Source organism: Rana temporaria, chromosome 1 (genome assembly GCF_905171775.1).
Source record: "Rana temporaria chromosome 1, aRanTem1.1, whole genome shotgun sequence".
Classification (NCBI taxonomy): domain Eukaryota; kingdom Metazoa; phylum Chordata; class Amphibia; order Anura; family Ranidae; genus Rana; species Rana temporaria.
In genome coordinates, this window is record NC_053489.1 from 586,921,332 (window position 1) to 586,939,825 (window position 18,494).

Genomic DNA, 18,494 nt, shown 5'->3' on the forward strand with positions numbered 1-18,494 from the left:
ACCGCTCCAGTTTGAAAGCCCTCGGGACTTTCACACTGGAGAGACAGCAGCGGCTGTTTCAGGGCGCTTTGCAGGCTGCAAAGCGCCCCAGTGTGAAAGGGGTCTTAAACACCTTATGCAGAAAGTGTCTTTTGTGGGAATTAAACTCAGAACCTCGTTAATTTTAAAACAAAAGTGCTAATCATTTATACCTGAACTATCCATAGATAGAACAGTTAAAAATGCAGCTAGGCTTTTTCTACTATATCTTTAAATTATTATTTTAACTCAAATAGTGAAGGTATCTACATTTAACCTTGTATTAGTCTTTTGAAGCCCCCTATAAAGCAGCACTCACAATGAAAAAGTGAGGGGCAAGACTGGAAGCCAATCAGGTGTATTGACAAGGAATGTGGTGAAAGGAGAAAAGCGCAAATTGATCAGAGGAAAGACCTCATCGGTCTTCTGTTGCTCTAATAAATGATAATATTGTTATCGCAACGGCTCAAATTCGCAAAAGAATTCGCAGCAGTGTGAACCTACAGTAGGTGCACGCGATATTGTGTCAATCTCGCTCCCTTTCTCGGCGAGATTGACCACCTACGAGCCCCATCGCGGGAGCCAACGCCGAGCTGGCTTGCCGCGATGGAGACAGAGCCGTCATAGAAGCGACGGGAGATCCGACTTGGATTCCCGCCAATTCTACACGTGTGCGGCGTTTGTTATGAATCCTGAGGGGGAAGTCCCCGCCGGATTTTAAATAAAAATCCGGCATGGGTTCCCCCCTCAGGAGCATACCGGGCCCTTAGGTCTGTTATGGGTTGTAAGGAGAGCCCCCCTACACCGAAAAAAACGGCGTAGGAGGTCCCCCCTACAATCCATACCAGACCCGTATCCAAAGCACGCTACCCCGGCCCGGCCAGGAAGGGAGTGGGGACGAGCGAGCGCCCCCCCCCCCCTCCTGAGTCGTACCAGGCTGCATGCCCTCAACATGGGGGGGTTGGGTGCTCTGGGGCAGGGGGGCGCACTGCGGCCCCCCCACCTCAGAGCACCCTGTCCCCATGTTGATGAGGACAGGGCCCCTTCCCGACAACCCTGGCCGTTGGTTGTCGGGGTATGCGGGCGGGAGGCTTATCGGAATCTGGGAGCCCCCTTTAATAAGGGGGCCCCAGATACCGGCCCCCCCACCCTAAGTGAATGGATATGGGGTACATCGTACCCCTAACCATTCACCTGTAGGAAAAATGTCAAAGTTAATAAACACAACCACACAAGGGTTTTTAAATAATTTATTTTTCTGCTCCGGAGGCTCCCCCTGTCTTCTTTATTAGCTCTTTAACCAGGGGGAGCTTCTTCGACGTCTTCGGGTGGGTGGGGGCCGCCGTCTGGTTCTCTTCCACTGCCGGGGGGGGGGGTCGCTTTTAAAAAAGCACCCACCCCCGGCGGGTTTCCTCCGGCGTCTTCGGTGGGGGGGCTTCTTCTTCCGCTATCCCGACGGGTCTTCTCCGCTATCCGGGGGGTCTTCTCACTCTCCGGGGGTCTCCTATGTTCGCCGCTCTCCGCTGTTGACTCGGCGCACCCCGTTCTTCCTCTCGCTGTCCGGTGCCTTCTTCTTCCGTGCTGTACGTCTTCTTCTCCTTCCGTGCTGTGAGTTCTTCTTCCGTGCTGTGACGTCATGTTCTTCACTTCTCTTCTTCTCCCGATGTTGACACGTTGCCTTTCCTCGCTGCAATGACGTGTGCGTGGCTTGCATCGGATTTATATAGACCTCACAATCCCATCATGCTCTGGTACCTACCCATGTGATACCTACCCACGTGGGTAGGTATCACATGGGTAGGTACCAGAGCATGATGGGATTGTGAGGCCTATATAGGTCCGATGCAAGCCGCGCACACGTCATTGCAGCGAGGAAAGGCGACGTGTCAACATCGGGAGAAGAAGAGAAGTGAAGAACATGACGTCACAGCACGGAAGAAGAACTCACAGCACGGAAGGAGAAGAAGACGTACAGCACGGAAGAAGGCACCGGACAGCGAGAGGAAGAACCGGGGTGCGCCAAGTCAACAGCGGAGAGCGGCGAACATAGAAGGAGACCCCCGGAGAGTTGAGAAGACCCCCCGGATAGCGGAGAAGACCCGTCGGGATAGCGGAAGAAGAAGCCCCCCCACCGAAGACGCCGGAGGAAACCCGCCGGGGGGTGGGGGCTTTTTTAAAGGCGACCCCACCCGGCGGTGGAAGAGAACCAGACGGCGGCCCCCAACCACCCGAAGACGTCAAAGAAGAAGCTCCCCTGGTAAAAGAGCTAATAAAGAAGACAGGGGGAGCCTCCGGGGCAGAAAAATACATTATTTAAAAACCCTTGTGTGGTGTGTTTATTAACTTTGACATTTTTCCTACAGGTGAATGGTTAGGGGTACGATGTACCCCATATCCATTCACTTAGGGTGGGGGGGCCGGTATCTGGGGCCCCCTTATTAAAGGGGGCTCCCAGATTCCGATAAGCCTCCCGCCCGCATACCCCGACAACCAACGGCCAGGGTTGTCGGGAAGGGGCCCTGTCCTCATCAACATGGGGACAGGGTGCTCTGAGGTGGGGGGGGCCGCAGTGCGCCCCCCTGCCCCAGAGCACCCAACCCCCCCATGTTGAGGGCATGCAGCCTGGTACGGCTCAGGAGGGGGGGGGGCGCTCGCTCGTCCCCACTCCCTTCCTGGCTGGCCGGGTAGCGTGCTTTGGATACGGGTCTGGTATGGATTGTAGGGGGGACCTCCTACGCCGTTTTTTTCGGCGTAGGGGGGCTCTCCTTACAACCCATAACAGACCTAAGGGCCCGGTATGCTCCTGAGGGGGGAACCCATGCCGGATTTTTATTTAAAATCCCGCGGGGACTTCCCCCTCAGGATTCATAACAAACGCCGCACACGTGTAGAATTGGCGGGAATCCAAGTCGGATCTCCCGTCGCTTCTATGACGCGCTTGCTGGGATGTGCTGTCACTATTCCAGTGAGTGCGAGATATCGGCGAGATCTCGGCACCATGTCGCCGAGAATCAGCGCGATGCTGTGGTGCTAAAAAACACAATATCACAAACACCTACTGTAGCCTCAAACTCATGTTAAATAGAGTCAGTACACACCTCCATCATTTAAAGTGCTTCTGATTAAACCCAAATAAAGTTCAGCTGTCATTTTCTAGCATCCTACAACAAAAGGATTTCCAAGGAATTAGATATACCACGGAACACAGTGAAGGTAGTCATCATCAACTGGAGAAAATATGGCACAACAGTGACATTACCAAGAACAGGATGTCCCTCCGAAATCGATGAACAAACGAGAAGAAAACTGGTCAGAGAGACTGCCAACAGGCCTACAGCAACATTAAAGGAGCTGCAGGAATGTCTGGCAAGTATTGGCTGTGTGGTACATGTGACAACAATCTCCCGTATTCTTCATATGTCTGGGCTATGGGGTAGAGTGGCAAGAAGGAAGCCTTTTCTTACCAAGAAAAACATCCAACCCCAGCTCAATTTTGCAAAACCACGTCTCAAGTCTCCCAAAAGCATGTGGGAAAATGTGTTATGGTCTGATGAAACCAAGGTTGAACTTTTTGGCCTTAATTCCAAAAGATATGTTTGGCGCAAAAACATCACTGCACGTTACCAAAAGAATACCATACCCACAAGCATGGTGGTGGCAGCATCATGCTTTGGAGCGTTTTTTCTTCAGCTGGAATAGGGCCTTAGTCAAGGTCAAGGGAATTATGAACAGTTCCAAATACCAGTCAATATTGGCACAAAACCTTGAGGTTCTGTTAGAAAGCTGAACATAAAGAGGAACTTCATCTTCCAGCATGACAACGACCCAAAGCACACATCCAAATCAATAAAGGGATGACTTCAATAGAAGATTAAAGTTTTGGAATGTCCCAGCCAGAGCCTAGACCTGAATATGATTGAAAAACCTGTGGGGTGATCTGAAGAAGGCTGTGCACAGGAGATGCCTTCGCAATGTGACAGATTTGGAGGAGTGTTTTTGCAAAGAAGAGTGGGCAAATATTGCCAAGTCAAGATGTGCCATGCTGATAGACTTGTACCCAAAAAGAATGCTGTAATAAAACCAAAAGGGTGCTTCAACAAAGTATTAGTTTAAGAGTGTGCACACTTTTCCAACCATATTATTTTATTTTTTACTTTTACTTCCCGCTACCTAAAAGATTTCAGTTTGTTGTTCAACTGAGTTGTACAGTTTATAGGTCACATTAAAAAGGTGGAACAAGTTCTGAATTTATCTTTGTCTAATTTTTTTACGTCACAGAAACCTGCCATTTAAACTTTTTAGATTTACTGTAGGTGCCCACAAACTCCACCATTGCTCAAGAAGCATGATGTTGCACTCAGGGAACCAACATAGAATTGATATTGGGTGTTGCTTATATTTTCAAATGAGAAATACTTGTCTGCTCCCATATATCAAATCTAGAATCTTTAAAAAAAAAAATGTTTGTATTAGGTAAAGTGTTAAATGAAAAGAAGAGATTTTTTCTAACATAAAATGGGATTAAACCCTTCCTCCCCCCAATGACACAACAGTCAGGGTCCTCTGTGCCGTCACATTGCTGTAAGATTAACCAGTGGGTAATAAAACAAAACTATACTGTGGCCTACTTCCCCTACTGAAGCAATGAGGTTTATGGCTTTTAAATTCAGTTTATAAGGACAAATGCTTACGGAATGTCAGACCTTCAGAACATGCCGGCATGCGGAATGCTTTGAAGATGTGCCGTATCTGTTCAGAATTCTTTGGTTAAACATGCTATAATTCACAATGCAAACCCTATATAGGGTCTTCTTTTGCTCGATTTTGTGTTATGACAAGACAGGTATGAGAGAGGTCACCAGGCAGACTGGCATGCTCAGTTTTTTCATACAGTTCTACCGATAGTCTGGTGATCAAACCATGAACCTCCTGGAAGTAGGCATGCTCTATAAATCTGAGCCCCAGCGGGACACACTCTGTAGGAAGGAAGTGTGTATCCCAGGAGCCCTTGAGAATCGCCTACTGCCAAAATTGCACATTGGCAACCTGTCAGGAAGGAGAGTTATGCAGCAGCATTACTGCACATGTGCGCTAGATCATAAGGTGTATGCTGGGTAGCCAGCTGTGCGGAAATCCAGAAATGAAGACAGACGGGCTCCAGATGCCCACAGCTAAAATGGAACCTGCCTGCTTCCAAGATCTGCAAGTAAAAAACAAGTTTTTCAAGAAAAATAAAAGTGCAACACATACAGTATTACATGTTGCAAATGTTATGTACCTGTTTAGACAATTACAGAGCACTATTTAAAAAAAAAAAATGTTTGGGGAACTGGAACTCTGCTTTAACCCTTGTCAGTTCACTGAAGTTCAGCTTTAAAGTTCATTATGTTGCCATCCTTTGACTTAGATACCCAAGTTCAACCTGCAATTCTGACCTGCAACACCAACATCTGCTGGCTACCTATGCTGGAAGAGGACTATCTAAAAACATTTTTTTTTTCTCTCTGCAGGGCTATTTTTGCTGTCTGTGTACCTTAACTTCCAATCACAAAGACACAACAGAAATTAGAAGAGGTCCTTCTAATTTCTTTTTTCTTTTACTCCTAAACATCTGCCTTACAGAGCACATGTCTTCCACATAATGAGCACTATTCATCCACCAAGAACAAAATAAGAAATTAGCTTACTCGCAGAGGAAGGATTCCATTTTCCAGTCCCGTGCGAAAGTCTTTGTCGCCAAAGCTTCTACCCGTAACTTGCTGACAAAGAGAAGGGAAACAAAAAATTATTATTACCATTTGCAAGAAATATTTTGGCATTTAAGAAACAAAAAATGGGTTGCACAAGTATGAAGTCAGTTCTGAAAATCTCAGAGCTTGTGTAGATTGAAGTGAAGTGAAGGTGGTGGGGTTATAAGACTAAAAATTAGATCCCATTACCAAAAGGTATACATCATTGAAATATATGGATCTATTATCACACTGTCCTGCACCATCCTATACAATTTAGATTTAAATGCAATTTTCTACAGGCAGCTTAGAATGAGACAGCTGGCTATAGGACAATATAAAAAAGTTCTTGTTTGAGATCGGGAAGTCCATCAAATTTTAAGATGGCTAAATTTTCGGTTTTCCACATAATCAACACAAACTTTACTTAAGATATTTAACAGAAGGTTGTAACAAACAGGTTGCCCTCACATTGCATAGTAGCTGGTAAATCTTGGGCAAATAACACTGTTGGGGGGGGGGGAATTACACCCATTTTTTTATTTATTATTAATGCTTGCAATGCCAGTTGCCTCAAACCCACCACCCCCCCGCTCAGATATTCATATCGTTTTTCTTTAAAGAGCAATAGTTTACATTTGCTTTTAATACTGAACAAAAAGGTACTATACTTTGTATGTTACTTCCTTCACATGCTGCCTCATGTCAACCGCTCATCTGTTACCGGGACTTGGAGGCACACACGTACGGTTATTTACAATTGTTTTAACACCTGCCATCTCCATCAACGTTGCCTCATCTATTATTCAGTTCAGGGATAGTTCAGCTTGCACTGCCCACTCTGCGCACAGCTACTTCACCTCCAAGAGCTTTATATGTAAAATAATAAAGACATGAGTGTGCATGCATACTTTAAATATTGCAAGAAATAACTCTAACTTTATAGCGTTCTGCTGTATTAAATGCGTCACAGCCAACAAACCTGGTCTCTACCATTGTAATTGGAGATAGCTCGGCATTATGGACCTATTCACACCCATTGCTTATTAACCGCTTGCGGACCAGCCGCCGCAGTTATACTGCGGCAGGTTGGCTCCACTGGGCAAACCATCGTAGCTGTACGACGGTCGCTTTAAGCGGCTAGCAGGCGCGCGCTGCATCGCGGAGTGTGCAGATGCTGGTGACCGGTGGTCACGATTACCGCCGGCCGTGAGCGATTTCCGGGCACGAGAGGCAGAACAGGGACGTGTGTGTGTGTGTGTAAACACGCACACATTCCTGTTCTGTGAGCTGAGGAAATGCAGATCGTGAGTTCCTAATGAACCATGATCTGCAATTTCCTCTAGTCAGTCCCATCCCTCCTTCAGTTAGAACACACATTAGGGAACATAATTAACCCCTTCCCTGCCAGTGACATTTTTACAGTAATCAGTGCATTTTTATAGCAATGAACGCTGTATGAATGCCAATGGTCCCAAAAATGTGTCAAAAGTGTGTGATGTATCCGCCATAATGTCGCAGTACCAATAAAAGTCGCAGATCGCCGCCATTACTAGTAATGATAATAAAAATGCCATAAATCTATCTCCCATTTTGTAGACGCTATAACTTTTGCGAAAACCAATCAATATACGTTTATTGCGATTTTTATTACCAAAAATATGTAGAAAAATATACATCGGCCTAAAAAACTGAGAAAAAAAACACGGGGATATTTATTATAACAAAGTACAAAATATTGTGGTTTTTTTTCATAAAATTGTTACTCTTTATTTAGTTTTTGGCGCAAAAAAAAGTGATATATATATATATATATATATAATAAAATTAGAGAGATGATCAAATACCACCAAAAGAAAGCTCTATTGCGAGGAGAAAAAGGAACTCAATTTTGTTTGGGTACAGTGTTGCACGACCGCGCAATTGTCAGTTAAAGTGACGTAGTGCCAAATCGCAAAAAATGGCCCGGTCATTGGGCAGCCAAATCTTCAGGGGCTGAAGTGGTTAAAAAAGGTGTGAAATACCACAATGCATGGTAGAGCATGTGATACTTTGTAGTGCCACAATGTGCCAATATAAAATAAAGAGTAGAAGTCATTTTACAGAACTGGGCGCAAAATGAATCAAATGTAGTACTGCAGCACGCCATAAACACCAACATTACTGCAATATGCAGTACGAATGGACCCAAAAAAAATGTATTCGGTAGAATGTTATTAAAGCAGAACTATAGGCAAGTTATCAGCTGAAACATTAAATGTCAATTGTTAATGCATACTTTCTATATTTTGTGGCGTTTTCATTTATTTAAAAAAGTCTGCCGATACTGGTAGTGAATAACACTTGTTTTGGCAGGGGACAATAATAAATGCACTGCATTGTTGTCACTGCGTGCAGCCACTGTAGCCGTTAGGACTACAGGGCTTAGTGGTTACATACATTATATGGAGGAGGGTTTTTCACTATTGTCACATCGGATAATTTTCTTCCTCAATTCCAGACAGTGCAGAGTACACCAAGCTGCAATCCAGGCATTGCGATTAATGGTACGGTATTGTCTACATCTCCTATGGATTTTAGCGAATGTGACCGACAGTGCCAGGAGAAAGGGATGCCTTGACCCTTGCTCCAAGCTGTCCGTCTGACGATGTCAGAGGGGCCAAGAAGACATTTTTTGAATTTCAGGTAAGGCATTTAAAAAGTTATTAAAAAAAAACACTTGTTTGAATATGCAGGGGGCTGGTGGGAGAAGGCGACAAAGAAAACAAAAACCCATAGATGCCCATCATGGCATGTTTGTTTCTGACTCCGTTACAAATTAGTGAAAGAAGGATAAAAACGATTGGAGGACGCTGTCCCTTCAAAATGATGGCAACAATGGCAACTTCTGGGTCATTTAATAAAAAAAGGCTCACTAACCTAAATTAGAATTTGCACATTTTAAATTCAAACAAACACGGAGGACTAGGTCTTATAGTGCTGCAATGCAGCACTAATGAGAACAATTACATATTGCTTAAAATAAAACAGTTTTCATAATAAAAGACACAATTTAGATCTTTAAAAAATATATAATCATATTTTATATAGTACAAATAGCTCGGTTTTGAAATGGATTCCAAGGATCAATATCCAAAATCTGAACACCTGGAAGCCTGAAAAACCTGGAACTTGGCACTGTTTAAATGTGGTTGCCTTAATCTCATGGGACAGATTTTTTTTAGCCAGCATAAAACCAAACTCAAATCATTATTATTTCCCCTAATCTGTCTAGTCCTAAAGTAACACTATATTTTAAAAAAGACTGCTCCCCTAGCTCCTTTAGGTCTACAGTGCATCTGTAAAGTATTACAGATCTTTACTTTTTCCACATTTTGGTTACGTTACAGCCTTATTCCAAAATTTATTAAATTCATTATTTTCCCTCAAAATTCTACAAAAAAAATACCCCATAATGACAACGTGAAAGTTTGAAATCTTTGCAAAATTCAAAAAATTAAAAACAACATGTACATATGTATTCACAGGAAGAGAGCATGAAGGATGTGTAGTATCCCAGATTTTTATTAATTAAAACAGGATTAAGAACACTTAAGATAACAGTGTAAATGGGCTAATCTGTATAGGGGTTTCTTCATGGTGTGCGCCGTCGGTGTGTGCGACGGTTCCAGCCGGTTCAGTTGGAAGAAGAGAGGCAATCCCTGGAGCCTCAAGGAATCAGGAAGTCATGCTGTAACAGCGTGGAGTGTCCCCGCGGTAGGACGTCACCAGTGGAGTTGAGCGATCGCCGACAAGTGAGGCAAGGCTGCGTGCTTGGAGTATTCGGCTCCTTTTACAGGCCTACACTGTAGGAAGCCATGCTGTAAAGGCATGGACCGTCCACGGGTATGATGTCTCCAGTGGGGTTAGGAGATTGCCGACAAGTGAGAGAAAGTCAAGGTTACGTGCTCGTAGCATTCAGCTCCTTCACTGCCTACACTGGTCTGAGAGTCCTTCAGCTGCCTTTTGGCAAACTCCAGGCAGGCTGTCCTGTCGAATTAAAACACTGAGGAATGGCCTTCCATCAGGCACTCTACCATGCATGCGTGATTGGTGGAGTGCTGCAGAGATGGTTGTTCTTCTGGAAGGTTCTCTTCTCTCCACAGAGAAACGCTGGAGCTCTGTCAGAGTGACCATCGGATTCCTGGTCACCTCCTGACCAAGGTTCTTCTCCCTGATAGCTTAGTTTGGTCGGGAAGCCCCTCTCAAGGAAGAGTCCTGGTGGTTCCAAACTTCTTCCATTTACAGATGATGGAGGCCACTGTGCTCATTGGGACCTTCAATTCTGCAGACATTTTCAGTATCCTTCCCCAGATCTGTGTCTTGATACAATCCTGTCTCGGAGGTCTACAGACAATTCCTTTTACATCATGGCTTGGTTTGTGCTCTGACATGCACTGTTAACTGTGGGACCTTATATTAGGACAGGTGTGCACCTTTTCCAAATCATGTCCAATCACTGAATTTACCACAGGTGGACTCCAAACAAGTTGTAGAAACATCTCAAAGATTATCAGTGGAAACAGGATGCACCTGAGCTACATTTTAAGTGTCATGGCAAAGGCTGTGAATACTTATGATTTATTCATTTTTATTTATAAAAAGAAAATTGCAAAGATTATAAAACAAACTTCTTTCACATTGTCCATTATGGGGTATGGTTTGTAGAATTTTGAGGAAAATAATGAATGGAAAAAGTGAAGCGATGTGAATACTTTCCGGATGCACTTTATTTGCATGCTTAAAAACACTAAAAAGGCATGGGTAATGCAGCAGAAAGAATTAAAACACCGACAGTAATTATGAATTGGGGTTGTTAAGTTATTTTTTCAAGTACCATTATTTCAATATAATGTTGAAATTTTGCACAGTACAGCAAAGGCCCCTTGCTGTACGGCTGGTGGGGGCGATATTCAGATTGGCAGAAAAACACATTTTGGTCAATCATTTACTAGTGTGCAGAATGCGCCTTTAAAAAAAAAAAAATGTAATAAAAAAAATTAAAATGAAATCAGCTCCGATACATCTATGCTCACAGGTTCCCTATCATAGGACAATAACGGGGTTGCCTTGCCTCCTCGTGAAAATTATGGTTACTTGGCTGTTGTTCTGTTCTGGATTCCATAGTAAGTCAGTGTCCTAAAACAAGTAACCATACCATGAAAGTTAGAAGTTCTTGTCTGCGTACTTGTTCTGTGTTGATGGCACAAAGTACTGAAGCAAGATGTTCAGAATAACAGCCAAGCAACTTTCTAATATGGAAAGGTCAGCAATGGCAGCCTCTGTTATCACAGGCCAGGTTTCCTTGAAACTCTTTATATGGCCTGCTATATATTGCTAGGGTGTGCTGAAACCATCTGCATTGCATGAGAAAAATCGTACCATGCAAGGTTGGCCAATAAGAAGCAGCAAACTAAAACCCAATACAGTAGAAAAGTGAAACCCCTTTTTGACCCTAGCCTCGTAGCATTAATTTACTCACCGTTGAAAAATTTCTTTGGCAAACAGATCTGTCTTGCCCACATATCAGTACAGACATGTCAAATGAACAAGACACTGTAATAATATAATAATACATGATGGTATGTATTGTGGCTTCCATTAAAAATACAACTCAGACACACAGTGGATCTTCCAGCAGCAACCAGCCATTGGTGTTGTCTAACCACAAACTGCAGACCAGACCGCTAATAACTTGAAAAAAGCCATTTTTGGGTCATGGTAATGAAACGGAATGGTATGTAGATAACGATCATATTTTCTGTGTATCACATACCAGTTTTCTTAAACTTATGACCCAATTAGGAAATTCTGCACAACTTCAAACTTTTTTTTCCCCTAGCACATACAGAAGTGAATAATTCTGGCACAAATCCCTGCAGGAATTCCAAATGAGACGTGTTGTATTTGTTGACTGAGAATATCAGACATAATAAAAATAAAGAATTAAAAACACAGTAAATTGTCTAGATGATCAAAGAAGTTGAATTATGTTGTATTTAGTACTAGAGACTCATATACAGGAGCACTTTGTGCACGCTGCCCTTTGCATTTTAACAAGGCGTCACAGCTCCTCCACATTGGAGGGGGCCAAATATAAAGTAAGATGGAAACCTCCCAATTTTCCAACATGAAAAAAAGGACACCTTTAGCACAATGTATGTAAACAAGACACACCCCCCACACCCACAGTTACATAGACTATGGTTAGCCATACATGTTAAGATTTCCCTTATTCAGACCACAGTGTTGAACAAGAGAAATTAATAGATACACCCATCCACACAGTGTGAATGAGAAAAACCAACATATTTCCCTATCTACATGTAGGGCAGGTGCAGTCTACTATCTCCACTATAGATGGCGCTCATCCGCAGAAGCATTACAGTTGGAGAGGAAGTCAAGAGGAACATGGTTCCTCTATGGTTTTTCTGGGTCACTGGTGAAGCTATCCAATTGGATCCTAACCACCCCAAGTTCACTCTAGCAGCCATCTTGGTCAGGCAGAGCCCATTTAGGTCATTGGCTCCCAGGTTTAGCGTGTATTTTTGCAAGCAAGTAGAGTCGAGACATGGTACCCCATCTGGTAAGGACAGAACTAGTGGCAGGGAAAGGTTCCCTGACAAGGAGGGAAAGCATAGGGCTTCTAACTTCTATGGACACCTTCCTGCTTGGGCATCGAGATAGGAGGGGCAGAATGCAGCTTGGATAACAGGCACCGTCAGTTCGACTGAAACTTGCTCCCTACACACAGTTGGACCCATGAGTGCTTCCGGTTGGGCGGTTTTTACCCAGGCTTTATTGTGAACTGTCTTACATTATCCAATGCAAATTCTTTACACACTCAGACTGTGCATTGCCGCTGCAACCCCACTTACATACACAAAGCATGGATGGATGAATCTCCCCTGCTGACTATTGTAGTCTAAAAGCCACATAAACTGTGTTGTCAGAGAATACAAAACAATAACTGCTTCTGGTTGGCTGCAGTCACTGCATGGCTGACAATATCAGAGTGAAGTTTACCAAAATCTGAGCTATGGAGCTAAAAAAGGAGCTTTTTTTAGGTATTCAGTTGCAAATGAGGGACAGAGACGTACTATGCTGAGCCTTTGGCTGGAAACAGCTTTCAGTCCCTTCGACTTGCATGGGGATCACCCAGAGATTACCTGGAGAGTTATCTGGGTATCAGACTTGCCTACCATGTACAATGTAAGGGCTCTACAGGTGCCAAAACATGTGTCTACATCTTGTCTATACCACAAATGTTTTGACTAGGGTGGTACTGTGGACATAGCCCATCTTGATTTCAGCCAGGCTTTTGATACAGTTCCCCATAATGATCTAATACAAAAGGTGTATGAGCTAGGACTTTACCCTTGGGTGGTTCAGTGGATACACAGTTGGCTAAGGGATAGATATCAGAGTGTGGTTGTAAATAGGGTTCACTCTGAACAGAGAATAGTCACTAGCGGTGAACCACAAGGCTTAGTACTGGGTCCTGTTCTATTTAATCTATATGTACGTGGTATAACCAAAGGTTTGTTGGATAAAGAAGCAATAGAACAAGAGAAAAACATGAGTAGGGTAGAGGGAAGGTAACAGCAAAACATAGATGTAAGATATGGAGAAAATGAAAAGAGAAGGGGGGGAGGATCAATGGGAAAGGTGCACCTCATAGGCGTGCCCCTAGTCAGTAGCTTCAAAGGTCCACCTCAGGTCCTGCTGGAAGATAACTTGAGGCCTATGGGTAGCCAAATATTAGCCATTCTATCAGTAAAGCTGGCTTCTATTTTTTCATGGAGCATGAGTATGTGAATTATGGACCTAATTTTAGAAAGACAGTTTGTTGTACAAGGTATGTCTTTTTGCTGATGATACAAAGGTATGTAGTAGGGTTGATATCCCTGGAGGTGTCTAACATGGAACGTGATCTGGCATTGTTGAAAGATTGCTCAAAATCAGTGGAAACTGCAGTTTAAGGTTTCTAAATGTAAAGTAATGCACCTAGGGGGAAAATCATTTCTTGACAGAATACAACATTGGGGGTACAGTGTTGGCCAGCACTACAGAGGGAAAAAAAACGTTTTGGGGGTACTTATTTCAGATGATTGCAAAATAAGCAAACAGTGTGACCAGGCAGTGGGAAAAGTGAATAGAATTCTAGAATGCATCACTAGAGGGGTCACCAGTAGTAGGACAGAGGTCCCGATTCCCCAATATAGATATTTAGTGAGACTGTATCCAGTTCTGGTAACCTAACTTACAAAAAAATATTGATAAGATGGAATGAGTCAAGAGATGGGTAACAAAAAAGGTGAAATGCTGAAGGGATAAAACATATCAAGAGAGACTTTCAGGAACGTAAACTTTACAAACTAAAAGGAAAGAAGGGAAAGGGGAGACCGGACTCAAACCTTTAAATACATTGAGGGGGGTGAATAAGGTTCAAGAGGGCAGGATTTTAAATATGAAACCAAAATCAAGAACACGGGGATCCAACTTCAAAGTAGGTGGAAACTGCAAAACGAATCTTAGAAAGTATTATTTTACTGAAAAAGTAGCGAGTCAAACATGCTTGAGACAAACATAGACCTATACTCAAAAAAATGGGGGTGGGGGGGCAGACTGGATGAACCACTTGTTTTTGTGCCACCACTTTTCTATTCGCTTCCAATGTCCCTCACACAGATTGTACTCCCAACAATCCAAATGTGCCCATTTGTCTGTCTATAGACTGGACTATCTTAAGTGAAGATGAGAAGTTTCAACAGACCCAATTCACCCATTTATAGACAAGCAGCACCTATATATATATATATATATATATATATATATATATATAATTCCACAGGCTAGGTGCTCTAATTATGTAGACTAATTGGCGAAACCTCTCCCACTATCCTAATCTCATCAACACAGAAACCAGTTATTCCGTAGTCCAAGATAAGAACTAGGATGGAGATTTTGATAACACAGAAGTGTGCAAAGGATAACTATGAATTTATGACAAGATCAATGGATATTTTTTGCACATATCAAACTATCAACATATTAAAAAGCTTTGAATGGTACATTTTAAAGTTTAAGGCCTCGTACACACGATCGGTTAACCAGAGGACAACGGTCTGATGGACCGTTTTTATCGGTCAAAACCGATCGTGTGGGCCCCATTGGCTTTTTTTAACCGATGGTTAAATAACCTATTTAGCTTTAAAATTTAACCGATGGATCCCTAACCGATAGTTTAAAACCGATCGTTAGTAGGCACAACCATCGGTTAAAAATCCATGCATGCTCAGAATCTAGTCGACGCATGCTTGGAAGCATTGAACTTCATTTTTTTCAGCACGTCGTTGTGTTTTACGTCACCGCGTTCTGACACGATCGGTTATTTAACCGATGGTGTGTGGGCGCGACGGACCATCAGTCAGCTTTATCGGTTAACCGATGACAACGGTCCTTCAGACCGTTCTCATCGGATGGACTGATCGTGTGTACGAGGCTTAAAAGGTAGAAAAGAGAAAATTTGTCACTGGGGTTAACAATCCTTTAAAGCGGGAGTTCACCCAAAAATCAACTTTCTGCAGTTAGATCCAGCATACTGCTAACATCTGCAGTATGCTGGTCTTTTTTATTTTATTTTGGTACTTATCGTTATAGCAGTATTTCTTCTATCACTCCGAGCGGGGAATCCTTTGGGGAATGGGCGTTCCCGAAGGCAAGCAAGTTGATTGACGGCCTTCGATAGCGCGTCACGGCTTCCGAAAACAGCCGAGGTGACACTTGGCTGTTTACGGCGCCTGCCGTGTAGAGCTGACTGCGCAGGCGTCGTAAATTACCGAGCGTCACTTGTGTATCTTCGGAAGCCGTGACGCGCTATCGAAGGCTGTCAATCAACTTGGTTGTCTTGAAGGGAACGCCTATACCAGGAAGTAATCCCCGCTCAGAGCCATGGAAGAATTACTGCTAAAACGATAAGTACCAAAAAAAAAAAGACCAGCATACTGCAGATGTCAGCAGTATGCTGGATCCAACTGCAGAAAGTTGATTTTTGGGTGAACTCCCGCTTTAAGTAACACATATGTCTGTGTGACCTATAGAAATCTTAATACCGAAGGCCATAAATTGTCAAATATGAGATCAGTTGCCTCATTACAAATCGCATGCAAAACACTAAACTTTAAAGTGCATTCAAGCCCTCCTATTCTTTAAAGCCAAGTAAGTTTCCCATCTTCGCCTTGGTTTCAACTGCATGCAGCTGCAATGGTGCAGCACATGTGATCACTAAAAACAACAGCCATTTGATTGCTTGACACCTCAATTGAGAACACAACTGACAGTTTTCATTCACAGCATGCCTTAAAACTAACTGTTTTGGGAAGCCGTTAAATTAAGTTCTGCTTTGCCAAAAGATAAGGATCTTTATTTTCAGCCATGCAACTTTTTTTTTTTTTTAAAGGTCATTAGGCTTGCCTGAAAATACCTGTCACTTTTTTTTTTTTTTTTTTTTTAATAAGGCTCTTTATCCTTTTGCAGTAGTCTTGTTAATTGAGCCTTTAATTAGGTTTATACAATAAGACAGTGCAAAGTGCAATGAAAACAAGCAATGTGCAGTAACCTATTAAAAACAGATTTCATCTTTTGACTAACGGGGCAGATTTACTAAAACCAGGAAAAGGAAAGCACAAAACTAGATCTGCTGCCCATAGTGACCAATTAGATTTCTTGCATTTTTCTCAACATGGAAAGCTAAATGCAACCATTTGTGGCAGTTTTCTTTTAATTGGTTAACAACGAATAAGACCCCACAACCTAAAATCTTGGTTGCCATATGATTTACAACACTGTACCCCAGCTAGCCAAAGAAACCAAAAGCTGCAAAAACCTCTGCTGGTTACAGGTGGTCAATGAACTATTTCAGGGGGGGAAGTTCACGATATTCTGTTACACCAAACGCGTTAATCCGATTATGGTCACAAGATGTGATGGATCTATTAAAGGATTAAGGAGACACCAATCCCTCCTAATATACAGATTAAACCATGAAACGCCTAGTGTGGATGTCTTTTTCAGCTTCCCATTTGACTTCCCACCATCCAAGAGCCTTCAGATCCTTTTCCCACCTGGGCTGAAGCCTAGAACACATATACTGTATAAAAAAGAAGGTTTTGCTTTTAAATTAGGAAACAACCCAAGAACAAAAAATGTCTGGACGGCTTGAATACCACAAAACGTTCCACTTGAAGAGCGAACTTAGAAATGAGCTCTTTGGCACTCCAGATGATTTTAAAAGAAAAACAGCTGGCTTCAGCAAATTGCTTTTTGATTTGCAGATTATTGGAACAATATTGTTCGCACTACTTTTTTGCTGCTTGAAAAGACAGTGGTGCAGAACAAAGACGTACGTACGTTCTTCTGCTAGCATTCCTCGCTTCGATAAACTTTACCCAAGTCACAGAGACCCAACACAGTGCGTTATGTCTCATTACTTCTGTGTACAACACACAATCTTACACATGTCTCATTAGACATGTATGATGCCATTTTTGTGCTTTCTTGAATCAAAATGTGTTTAATATTCATATAACTGTATCCGTTTGTTCTATAACAAAAACTTGAACAAAAAGGAGTCTCTTTCAAGTCTACACGCCAACATGTATTATCAGTTTGGGATATAAAAACAGCTGAATTATAATCTTAGGATCGTACAATCAAATAAGCATTTAGTTCAGCGTTTAGAAGACATGCTTGTAACGGAATGACCCGGCACAAACAGAGACTTTGTACTCCTGTACCGGCGTCACCAAGGAGTCTTATGTCTAGGGTCACCTTATGTCCGATAGGGCCATAGGGTGACTGAGAAATGATATCCTAAATTACAGGACAGGGGACATCACTGATAGTAAATATTGCAGGATCTTGAGATATTGCAAGTTGTTGGTTAATTGTGACCCAACCAGTCAATAGCGACTAATTTATATGATTAGACCTGGCTAGTGACATGCTAATTGAGTCTGCTTCTGAAAGACCTCTCATTGTATGATGCTGCTTTGTGTGAATTATATTGATATAAGATGTGTAATGGAACTTGCCAAGCTGTATGCGGAGACAGAACGTCTGTCTAAAGATATGGTTTGAGGGGAATGCATTGTGTGATGGTGTTTTGGTTGAATTCTGTTAATGAAGGAATGTGCAGTGATTAGGTCATGATAATTATAGCCCGGCGCCGAGATGTCTAGAATGTTTAGCAATTAGCCATCTGAAGGTGTATTGAAGCCCCCCCCCCCCCCCAGGGTGGGGGTGGACAGTCTGATTGTTCCTGTAATTTCTGTCACATGCTTGTACTGCATAAAAAGCTAAGAAGAAACCATTAAAGCATTCATTCATTTTGGAACAAGTACAGAGCTGCGTGTCTCGTCTTGATTCTGGGGAAATGGGATGGATCGGGTCCTGTTGGTTGGAGTGTCGATAAGCTGTCTTGGATGGAATGGAATATCGTGAACGGATTTAACCCCTGTCCCATTTGGGGTTCCGTTACAATGCTTTATACATCAAACCAACTTTACGGAAAGACTGTATCATCTTGTGTATGGCCAGTATAAAGGGTCCTTTGACAATGGTCGGGTCCATTCTGACCAGCAGGGAATTCATGCACAGGTCTCCTGATGAAGAAGAGTCAAACGGTATGGATGTAACTTCCATGTG

General features: G+C 42.9%; 1 protein-coding gene across 7 annotated transcripts in view; it reads right to left on the minus strand.

Moving 5' to 3' along the window:
- Positions 1 to 18,494, minus strand: part of LIMCH1 (LIM and calponin homology domains 1) — a 388,951-nt gene that overhangs the window by 233,048 nt on the left and 137,409 nt on the right. For all 7 annotated transcript variants that reach the window (XM_040335035.1, XM_040335040.1, XM_040335041.1 and 4 more), the window contains exon 2: positions 5,706 to 5,777. The gene's annotated coding sequence lies outside the window, so the exon portion shown is untranslated. The remainder of the gene's footprint in view (positions 1 to 5,705; positions 5,778 to 18,494) is intronic.